This window comes from Muntiacus reevesi, chromosome 3 (assembly GCF_963930625.1).
Source record: "Muntiacus reevesi chromosome 3, mMunRee1.1, whole genome shotgun sequence".
In the NCBI taxonomy this organism is placed as follows: Eukaryota; Metazoa; Chordata; class Mammalia; order Artiodactyla; family Cervidae; genus Muntiacus; species Muntiacus reevesi.
In genome coordinates, this window is record NC_089251.1 from 145864042 (window position 1) to 145876417 (window position 12376).

General features: G+C 37.3%; 1 protein-coding gene across 6 annotated transcripts in view; it reads left to right on the top strand.

The window, feature by feature from the left end:
• TRAK2 (trafficking kinesin protein 2) overlaps positions 1 to 12376 on the top strand; it is a 70177-nt gene that overhangs the window by 16422 nt on the left and 41379 nt on the right. The gene's annotated exons all lie outside the window — the stretch shown is intronic.

The window sequence follows — 12376 nt, forward strand, 5'->3', positions numbered from 1 at the left end:
TATATCCTGCAACTTTATTATATTTGCAAGGATTCTTTAATATCCGCAAATCAATCAGTGTAATACACCACATTAACAAATTGAAAGATGAAAACCATATGATTATATCAGTAGATGCAGAGAAAGCCTTTGACAAAATTCAACACCCATTTATGATTAAAACTCGCCATAAAGCAGGAATAGAAGGAACATACCTCAACATAATAAAAGCTATATATGACAAACCCACAGCAAGCATTACCCTCAATGGTGAAAAATTGAAAGCATTTCCCCTGAAATCAGGAGCAAGACAAGGGTGCCCACTCTCACCACTACTATTCAACATAGTTTTGGAAGTTTTGGCCACAGCAATCAGAACAGAAAAAGAAGTAAAAGGAATCCAGATATGAAAAGAAGTGAAACTCTCGCTGTTTGCAGACGACATGATCCTCTACATAGAAAACCTAAAGACTCTACCAGAAAATTACTGGGCTGAGTAGTATTATGCATTCCAGGAACCACACTAGCTCAGAGGAGAGCCGACTGAGGCTGGAGGGCCAGGTGAGAAGCTATTGCAGTAGCCAGGGACAGAGAGAGGGGCTTGGAACATGCCAGAGCAATAGGCCTGGAGAATAAGTTGACAGGAACTGGGAAGTGCGGACTAGGGGAGAAGAAAGGTGATTCTTGACATTTTTGACTCTGCTTATCAGGTGGATCTGTGGTATGAACTCGTTAGTAAAACAGGAAAAAGCAGATTTCATAGGAGAAGGATAATGAATTTGGTTTAGAATGTGGTGAATTTATGATGTTGATTATAAGTTGATATTTAGAAGTCCAGTTTAAAGCTAAGAAATGCCAATTTGGGCTGAAAATAGGGCCTTCAGGACCAGTTATTGTATAATTAGAAGTTAAGTCCTTGAAGCAGATGCAATTTCTGAGGAGATAAAGGAGAGGAGGGTTTTTTTCATGATCAAAATCCTGAGGAACTTGGGATATTGGCTATTAAAGACAGATGGAGGAAGAGAATTACTGAATTTCCTCAGCCACCTAGTTACTGTACACATCAAACTCAGAATCTAATGTCTATCTGTGTTGCAGATAGCCAATAGTCAACCCCCCACAAAAAATGTATTTGTTCTTATTTGATTCCTGAATTTCACAGCAAATCAAAATCATCTACCGCATGTCAGTTCTCCCTCAAAAGGTAATCTTATCTCAAAGTCCTGGAGTTGACTGTAGCAACTGATTTAGAAAATGAGTGTTAATGTCTAAACCATAATATAATTTGAATGTCTCTTGTGCAGTAGAATTATATTATTGAAGTGGTTAAATGTCTTAGTTATGCAGAATTCTAGAATTATATATGTTTATAAATATGTTTATGATAAATATTCTATCCTGACCGTCACTCACCCCTATTTTAAGTTATACCCTATTCCTGGTCAAGTAAGCTTGCATGTTCTGGTGCCACTGATTACTTCATTGATCTGAAGAGCTGTCTTGCCTATGGTTTTTCTTGTGGCAGCTTTTGAAAACTTTTTACTTCAAAAGACTTTAAGTATTTAAGTTTAAAATAACTGAAGGATTTAGGATCATCTTAAAGCCACCAAAGGCAAATTTATATTTTATTGTCAGAGGAGACAGAAATGAGGACACAAAAGAATCTTAAAAAGAGTGGATATATATGTATCTGTATAACTGATTCACTTTGCTGTACGCCTGAAACTAACTCAATATTGTAAATCAACTACACTCCAGTAAAAATCTTTAAAAAAGAAATGACAGATTTTTTAACCTCTCCTTGAGTTCCTGTGTTTAAAGTTTGAATTTACCTCATTGCTCTATGAAAGTCTGTTTCAAGGTGTCTTCTTGGCTGTTTGATTTGAAGATAAGTCTGGAAGAGCAGATTATACAGGAATATTCTTAAGTTGCCAGCATGATTATATCTGTTCCATTTATTTCTTAACCTTACGTGAAACGTTTGTAGATTTTCAGGTGATGGTACCTTTTGATTTAATCTACTACCTAAATTTTACCAGTCAACCTTGAAAGAAAATGCTTTCTGATTTGTTAGGGAAGAACTTATTTGGTTCTGCAAGTATTGTACATATTTTGGTACCCACAGAATCTATTATATAAAATGCCTCTGCTTGAGGTGTTTCCCCTCATTTTTGGTTAAGAGAACAGGAAAACCACAAACTCTATCATGCCACTTACTCTGCATTATCCATCTTTGAAGACCTGTAATTGTTTTTTATCTTTTTTTAAGCCATTACTTTAGTCAAAAGGGCTTCCCAGGTGGCTCAAATGGTAAAGAGTCTGCCTGCAGTGCAGGAGACCTGGGTTTGATCCCTGGGTTGGAAAGATCCCCTGGAGAAGGGAATGGCTACCCAGTCAAGTATTCTTGCCTCTCCATGGACAGAGGAGCCTGGCAGACTACAGTCCATGGATATATAGAATCGGACAGGACTGAGCGACTAACACTTTCACTTAGTCAAAAGGACATAATTTTCTATGTTAAAAAAAAATTTAAAATATGGTAGCTATGATGACATTATTAATATCCTAGAATATAAATTCCTGACAGCAGCTGCTCTTATGAATGAATATTTTAATATATCTATACCCAAATGTCATCTGAGTGTCCAGACAGACCCTTTAAGAACTAAACAGTCGGCTCAAGAGCCTTCAGTTTTATGTTATGAAGAAGCCTAAACTTTCCCTAAGATTTCTGCAGATTCTAGTGTTCTGTGACCTCTGAGTTACTGCCATCTGGATGGGACTTCTTTCCCTTCCCTTCTCTCTCCCCTCCAGAGGAGGGAAAAGTATAAAGTTGTTTCCCTGGGCTCATGCAGAGCCCCTTTGCCTTCCTTTGATGCTACGAGGCCTTACCTTCTGCTGAAAGTGCATTTTCCATGTGTTTTTCCGAACAAAAAGCATTTCTTTCCTAAGAGGAACTCTGCTGTTGTATGTTAAAATGATGAAATATGTGCCTTATTAGGTTTAATTTGATAATAATAATTCTTCCAGTAGCTTATTTTCTCCATTTAGAAAACTTTATAAAATTTTCATATCAAACTTAGTCTCCACTGTTTACAGAAGTTATAACAAAACCTATCTTGAAAAGACTTTTGCAGCGTTAGAGTTGATTGTAGTATGTAACCTTATGTAGTTCTTTAGTCAGGTGGTTCAAAGATGGTGCACTCTTAAAAAGATAGTTTCAGACAGAGGTTAAGTATCAAGTTGCTCTTTCTCTTAGAGAACTAAATCAAGACTATTTTGTGAATGTGAGAAGTCTACCCTTTTGAGGTGTGCATTTAGTAATTTTGAGCTATTCATCAGATGGTAAATAGGTTTGTTTAAGAAATATAAACTTATTATATGCCACTTTTAAACTCTTGTCATCTTTGAACTTCAAGCATTTTTCCCTTCAAATTTTTTTTTTACCAGATAATCAAACACCTGAAGATGTCAACATCAAGTCTTAATCTCACTTTGTATTTTTAACCACTTTTTTAGTTGAAATCTAATTATACAGATTTAGAGCAGCTAGGTAGTAATAGAGAAGTTACATGGCCTTTTAAGAAATTGTCAGGAACTGTGCCCCACATAGTTTACATTGCAGAGATTGCTAGTTCTGCATATACTCTCTCCAGCAAGTGTTTTCATGTCCAGGCACATGTTCAGACATTAAGGACTGAAGAGATGCAGTAGCAATGATACAATAAGTAGTCTGCCCAAACAGCAGTAGGATTTCATAGACTTTAAAATTTTTTTCCCTTGTATCTCCATACCTTGCTCCGAATTCTCCCACTCTCTTCTCATCAAGGCAAGCATTTTAATGTTTATAGTGCAGAAAACATTAATTTATGTGAATTGCTTTATGGTATCTCTCATTTTATCCTGCTTTATTCACTCAGCACTGTAATTTTAGAGCTGCGTTACTCCATGGTGTGTGTCCACATTTGACCTATTACCCTCCAGGGAGCAGGCCCTCACCTTGTTATCACAAACAGCAAATGCAGGAAACAGTCTCACGCCTGTCTCTTTACGTGGTGATATGAGAGTCTCTTCGAGATAGATATACCCAGGAGCAGAACTGCTGGACTGAAGGGTACTTAATTTGACAGCCTAGTTTCTGTGGGTCTTCTGAATGTCTGTACTAGCCTGCATTCTCACCAAGGGCTTTTTATTTGGGTAAATTTTTATAGGATTAGAACAGTTCCTCTAAGGCCAGTAATTAGTGACAAGAAAGGATTACCTTGGGTAAGAATAATTGTTAATAATTCCTGAATTATTACTAGGTGGCACGCCCAGATAGATCTAGAGAGATGTAGAGCAATGAGATATAGAGCCATGCTTTCTATAAAAGCATGTTCTTCATGAGAGCCAGGGCTGCTGACCATGCGGAGGGGATCTGAGTCCTGTTTCTTCTCAGTCTGTGTGCCATGACCAGGTACCATGAAATGGTGTGATTTGTATTTTATAATTCTACCTCCATATCTATTTAGCTTTTACATTTGTTAAACACATAACTAATGCTTACTGTATACCAAATACTACTATATATGCTTTATAAATATTAGCCCATTTAATCCACATAAAATAGGTCCTATGGCTTCCCTGGTGACTCAGAGGTTAAAGCGCCTGCCTGCAATATGGGAGACCTGGGTTCGATCCCTGGGTCAGGAAGATCCCCTGGAGAAGGAAATGGCAACCCACTCCAGTAGTCTTGCCTGGAGAATCCCATGGACAGAGGAGCCTGGTGGGCTGCCGTCCATGGGGTTGCAAAGAGTTGGACTCAACTGAGCGACTTCACTTCACTTCATTATTGCTCCCATTTTATAAATGAGAAAACTGAGGCACAGAAAGACTATTTTAATATTAGCAATTGGTGAATGTGGATAACAAATGAAAAGTCTGTAAAAATAAATGGGGTATGTAATTTATCTTATTTCATAATCCTTTATAAATAGAAAGGTGTTATTTAACTTTTCTGACCTTAACTTTTGAATACCAGTGTGTGTAGCTCATTGAAATGCCAAATGGAAAAAGGAAGCACATATGCTAACGTGTTTAATATTATACTTCCAAGAATTGGAAAATAAAATCCAGTGGTAGTGGTAATCTTTATTAGATGCCATAGCTGTTCAAACTAGGGGGGTGGGGAAGGGGTTCAAGAGAGAGGGGACATACGTATCTTTATGGCTGATTCACAGTGTTGTATGGCAGAAACCAACACAACATTGTAAAGCTGTTATCCTCCAATTAAAAATAAATTTTTTAAAAAAGTTAAGAATAAAGATGCCATAGTTATTATTCTGGCACACCTGGGTGTGTGAATTTTCCAGATAGGTAAAACTTACTTATTTAAACACCATAAAATATTGTTTCTTAACATTTTCTTTTAAATCCTGCTTTTCTAACTTCTTGAAGAGTAGGCATGAGAGCATGATTTAACATTTCCTCATGATTGGGGTCATATTTTAATAATTGTCATTGTACTTTGATGAGGATGTAGGTGTCAAACATGAAACAGAAGCCTTCTAATAATGACTAGACCTGGCTTTCTTGAAAAAGTCCCTAATGTTTTGTGGTTTTGTTTTTTGGATTGTTTGTCTAATTTTGTAAGAGGTACTATATGGACTATACAACCACAGTTGTATAACTGTGGTAAAATTAACCATTGACTCACAGATGGTTCCTTGCCTGGAAAATCTTCTTCAGTGTTGCTGTGGTGGCTTCCAGTTCAGTTCAATCGCTCAGTCCTGTCTGACTCTTTGCAACCCCATGGACTGCAGCACACCAGGCTTCCCTGTCCATCACCAACTCCCGGAGCTTGCTCCAATTCATGTCCATCGAGTTGGTGATGCCATCCAACCATGGTGGTTTTAGCTCTTAGTGATTTGATGACCCTGATAAATCAGATACTTATTAGCAGTCACCCATTCTCTTGCTATTTACTGTTTGTTGAGGAAGGATAGAGAAACAGTATCCCATTCTACTGCCATAGTTCAGACTGGATTATTGAAATATAAATTCATTATCTTTGCAGACAAGACAGCAGACTAATTTTTTCTTCAAACCTTCTTCAATATTTGGCTTGAAACCAAATGTCAAGCATAAGCGACATCTAAAAGTACATTTCTCTAATCGCTTCCCGGCCTTTTGGCTAAGATCAAGAGCCCTGTCCTTGCATGGTAGATTTTCTTTCTTATAAATCCTTTGAAACATAAGCTTGTCTGCTTAAAACCTGTAACTTCTGAAAGTTTCTGGATAGGGGCAATGGATGCTACAGATCAAGGAGTTCAGCTCCGCTGATCACCAGTAGATTAAATCATTTCCAACTCAACCATTGTTATTTATAACATGTTTATTTTATATGTGTATACTTTTGAGGTATCTTGTAAATATTATAAAGCCCCATTTTGTCTCTGAAAGCAGCACTGGTGATAGATGGATCAACATGAAAATACAAATTGCGTAAAAAACTGAAAGTTAAAAAATTACGCATGTTAAATTTATGACTGGATAATAAAAATGATTATGAAGGACAGTCCCAGGATGTGCCTGTGCAGTTGACAGGCGGCCAAAGGTGAAGAAATATGAATGTCTAAAATGGGATGCCTGTTTAGTCAAAGTCTAATTCAGGTTAAAGTTGGAGTTCAAGAACTTGAAGGCTGGGTATGATGAGTGAAAGTGGTCCTGTGGAAACTTATCAAACCTCACAGATGGCACCGTGGGTTCATGGCCATTTCTAATCTGCAGGTCAAACTCTAGTGTGGATTCCTTAGCTGCCAGAGGCTCCCTCCCTTCTGTTGCTGGAGATTATGGAAGGGAGGGGTTGACTGCCTCCCTTGTAAATGTTCATTGTAAACAAAACAGAACACTTATTTTTTTTTGATGCCAAAAATATACCAGCTCAGAGGAAATGTGGACCCCAAAAACCTAAATCTCACTCATAGTTTTGGACTTTTAGACTAATGGATTTCACAGCCTTTTGGAATTCACCCTGTTTGTAAGTAGAGCTGCCTCTCTGTATTTTATACTCTGGAAACCCTACTGGTCGTTAAATTGAATGACACACAAAAAAGGGGTCAAAATTTTGCCGGGACCACGTAGCTCCTGGGGTGAACTTGACAGCTGCTGGAGGTGGTGTACTGTGGCTTGCCCGAGCAGCTGGTCCTGGTGTCTCGTGTGGTCTCTGCCTTTGTGAGATCTGTTGCTCGCTATCCAGGGTGGATTTCAGGGGTACACCCCTCCGCCGCCATCCCTTTTTCAGCTTTTAGCACTGAAATCTTCCTGTAGACTTTTTTGTAGTTTAGTATCTGACTTTAAGATTATAGTGGGGTTTTTCAGTAAGTTTTATCTTTGATGTAGCAGAAAATTAGTGAGTCTCTTGAAAGTCTGTTGTTTAATGTAAGAACGTGGTACATTTATTTTATGTTTGAAATTTTGCAGTTTATCTTTGGTCTGGATTAAGGTTCTCACTGCCTACCAGAGCTGCTGCTGGAATTAGTGATTGTCACTGTTCCCATTTCTGCAGGCAGATCAGCAGCCAACATGTATTTTAAATTAATCCCCAAAGTATTATTTGTACAGTAAAAGTTTTAAGTATATTTTTTCAATTTAAATATTTGTCACATCATTATAGTTACTGTATTGTAGGCTCTGCACTCTTGTCAAAGTGAAGTGTCCCTGAATTGTTTTAGCCTATCCTGTAAGGCTGTTTTGGCCAGAGTATCCTGCTTTAAGGAAGTAGCAAGATTTTTTTTTTTAAGGCACAGGGCCTATATTTAGGCCCTCACTGTTGATCATTTAGTTTCCATGGCTAGGCTAAACTAAGTCATCCGCCTGTTGTATTCTGCCAGCAGTATTTATATCAATGACATGTTTTGTTTGTTCGTTTTATGTCTCATTGTTATTAAAATAAGTCACTGGGCTGGTTTAGTTTATTTTCTCCTAAATGTGCAAGAATTACAAAAGCTGGCTTCTTGTTAAATAATGCATGCTTGGTTGATTATTTTATGGAGAAAAGCAGTGAAGTTGTTCCTAAAAAGAATGAATATAAATCCAGCATAGCAAGTAGAAAGTACTCTAGGAAGCACTGAATCTGTGTGTAGGAACTAGGAAAAGCACTGGGTATGTACTGTTTGTGCTTGCCAGACTTCAGTTTCTACTGCATTTAGGACTGTGACTCTGCAGGCTTTCTCTTTATGCATCGCAGAGGTAGAGAGAAAATGACAAAGGGCGCTACACTAGCATCACTCAGCAGAAGACGGGAAGGAAATGTGACTTCTTAGTTGCAAGACGATGCCATAAAGCAATCGGCAGTAGGTTCTACAGTGTGTGCAGCTTTCTGTAGGCTTGAATAATTATAATTATAGTGATAAAATGGTACTATTTGATGGTGATAGAAATAATAATAACTAATATTTGCATAGCATTTACTGTATTCTGAGATATTGTTCTAAGAGCTTTACATGTAGTAACTCATGGAATTTCCCAGTGACCATCTGAGGCAGGTTCTTCTATTATCCTCTTGTAACTCACTTAATCTCCATAAAGGAGACATGTTATTAAGGCCATTTTACAAATGAAGAAATGAGGTTAAGTAACTTGTCCAAGGTCATGCAACTAGTAGTAGAACTGGGATTCAGAATCCATGTTTTTAACTTCTGTGATAGGCTCAATAATGGCCCTCCAGAATACCTAGACCTTAGTCTCCTGGAACCTGTGAATATTACCTGTTATAGCCAAAGGGGTTTTGCAGAAAGGACTACATTGAGGATTTTGAGAGGGGGAGATTATTTTGGCTAATCCAGTTGGGCCTTAAATAAAAGTATCGATGTCCATAAGAGGGAGATAGCAGAAGAAGGTGATGTGACAGGGGAAGCAGAGAGAGAGAGATCTGGAGATGCTGGCTTTGAAGATGGAAAAAGGGGCCCTGGGCCAAGGACTGCAGCTGTAGAAGCTGGACAAGACAGGGAGAGGGATTTCCCCCTAGAGCCGAAAGAGGAAGCATAGCTCTGCCAACACCTTGGGTTTTGGTTTTGATCCACTGAAAGTTTTTCATTCCTTGAGGTCCAGAACTGTAAGATAATAAATTGGTGTTGTTTTAAGCCACTGAAATTTGTGGTGATTCATTGGAACAGCAATAGGAAGCTAATGCAGCTACTATGCTAGTTACAGTTTTTATGGTCAGTAGCCCTTCCCCAGAATCCATGAAGGAATCAACTTCAGTAATAATCTCCTTCAGTGGTCCTGCTTTATGGCACTTATTGCTTTATTGCTTAATCTTTCTCTTTTTCTAAATGAAGATTTTTCAGAGGTAATCTTTACATCTAATACATACTTAAACAAAGTAGCCATTCTGAGCTCAGAGTTGACTGTTGGGTCAGAAACCTTAGAAATATTAAGAAGACATCATTTTCCTTCAGGCACAGGTTAAAGGGGATAGCTGGAGGGATGGGTGTCACATTTCAGTGCCCACTCCCTGTCCGTTACCGAGTTAGGCATTTCTGTTATTCATTTTGGTGCTCATCATACTTGACCCTCCCTCTAAAGAATAATTGATTATTACTTCCGCCTCAACAATTATGAACTGGGAAGTAATGTGCTCAGAATCAGAAAACCAGTAAATGAGATAAAATTCAGGCTTGTCTAATGCCAAGGTGTATACATTGTCCTATATTGCTATATATATATATATATGTCCTATATGTCAGAATTGCTACTCTAAACTAATCCTAGGGAGGAGTTCAGATCTGGGCCAGGGCATGTCCAAAGGGTTTCCTTAGTTTTAAAGAGTCATCAGGAAGAACATATCACTTCTAGATCACCCCTGACCTGATGCACAGTGTGTAGGTTGGTCAGGTTTCTAAACTGCCCTGGAGACCTAGATTCTTCCTGCATGACTGTGGAAATGGACTTAGTTCTGTGTTCACCTGGGTTTTCTCTATTCTTGTGTATAACAGTTAAGACCATATCATTAACAAAATCTCTAAAACTAATTTAAAAGCAATTCTCTAGACTGAAGATCTAGCACCTGTAGTGAACACGCACATACAGTTTTTTGTGTTCCTGTGTGCCATAGTAAATATAAAAAACAAAAAATGGGAATTATAATGAAAATATGAGATTAAACCAGTCAGTGTGTAACAGAGTAGCAAGCAGAAGATCCTGACGTTATCATTAGATTTCCACAATGGTATTTGATTACAGTGTGATTAAGGACCACAGTTTTGGTTAAGAACCCATTAGGACCATAGGAGAGGCATTTGCTTTTATTCCTTTTCATCCTCCTTCTCCTCCTGCCTCTCTTCTTTCTCTTTCTTCCTTCTTTCACCTTCCCTTTCCTCTCCACTTCTTCACAAGCAATTTGTAGCTTATGAGTTTTAAAAAATATTTTCTTAGAACTTGAAAATAATTTTTAAGTATACTAGTAGGTATAGAAAATAGAAGTCTATTCCTTACTGAAATTCTTTAGAGATAGTGATCTAATTACAAGTATACCTAAATGTAGGTGGTTCCCTATTTCAGAAGTTGAACTAGGAAACTATTGATGTATACAGATGGTTATTTGATGTCTGAATTATTTTACTACTAGATCAGGAGTCCAAACCTTTTTCTGTAAAAAGTCAGATAGTAAATATTTTAGGCTTTGGCTGACTATAAGGTTTTCGTCACAGTTACTAAGCTCTGCCATCGTCGCATGAAAGCAACCAGTTGACGACACATAAACAAGGGAGTGTGGCTCTACTCCAGTAAAACTTCACTCATAGAAACTGAAATTTGAATTTCACATATTTGTCACACATCATGAAACATTTTAACTTTGACTTTTTCTTTCCCCCAACCGTTTAAAAATGTGAAACCTGTTCTTAGCTCACAGGTTACAGGGAATGGGTGGCAGGTCAAATTCAGTCAGTACATTGCTGACTCTGAACTAGATGACCTATTAGACAGTAGCATGTTTATTCTCATATTTGCATTACCATTCTATTTTTCTTAAATATAGCACCAGATTCATAATCTATAAATTCAGATCTCTGGAGTATTGTAATTTGAAAGAACTTGATAAAAATTACATGTGCCATAAGGACTTACGTAACATGTGATTCTCAGTTGCCAGCTCAACAGTTGTCGATTCTTTGTGGACAGAACTCTTAGTTGAGATTGTGTTCAGGTTCCTGGTGGTTGAGTTCTTCAGGGAAGGTGCTTTCTTCCTTCCTTCAACTTCAGGGGGTGGGTGTAGGTAAATCTTAATTGGTTTGATCCCATTTTAGTTCCATTGCCCTTGCAGTGGTTAATTTGGAAATGACAGCTTGGACAGTAAGATAGCATATGGGGGATAATTAAATTGCATGCAAATGCAATGAGCTTGGATAGGAAAGTGAGTTTTTGACAACTGGAATTAAAATTAAAGTACCTAATAAATACTTTCAGCTTTACTTCATGTTGCACTGGCTTGTACAGATTACTATATTGACCAACATGTTTCAAGAAAATAATTGTTTATATAAGATGGAATTTAAAAAGTTTACTAAAGTTTTCTGAATTCAAGTATAGGAAATTTTTTCTTATACCAACATAAAATTATAAACTTTTCTGGTAAATGCTATTGTTTATTATGTTTTTTTTCTTATACATTTTTTTCCATTTATGAACTAGAAAAACAGCAACCCTATGCCAATAACCACAGAAGTTTTTTTAAATTTTACTTGTCCATGATAATCTGAAAGCCTGGATATTACAGACCTTGGTGCATGCTCACTATTCTCCATTCCTACCACCTTCTTCATGATTACTTACAGCCTGGCTTTGGGCCTAACCTCTTGGTTGGACTGCTTTCTAGATTATTACTGTTAATTTTATGGTCTCTGTATACCCCCTTTTAAAAACCAAATACCTTTTTTGACATTTCTGTATGTTTAATTCTTTTGCCCATTCTATCTCTGAAATCCTCTTTCCTAGTATTTGCTGGGATTGTGTGTCTGTGGCACCTCAGCGACCATTATCAGTCTCCTCCTACTGCTTTTATTTTGGTCTTCTCTATTTCGTGGTTGCGACTCTTGTTAAAAAAAAAAAAAAAAACCACAGTGTTTATGATGCCTGTAAATAGTAGGCATGAGAACGATTTAACCATAAATAGAAGCTGCACATTGCTAAGTAGACACTATTTAGTAGAGACTGTCTTTTGATATAAAGCTAGGCTTAAAATTAATATTAAACAGTTTTTTAATTGGCAACAATTGGGCTTTTTTAAAGTACACACATGTATTTAATGCATTATATTGTTTTGTGTTCCTCTATAAACTGTTTCTTTATGAATGTTTTGATTCCAGTTGTGTGCGTATTTTTTTTTTTTAAAGAAAATGCTATACGAGCATCCTTA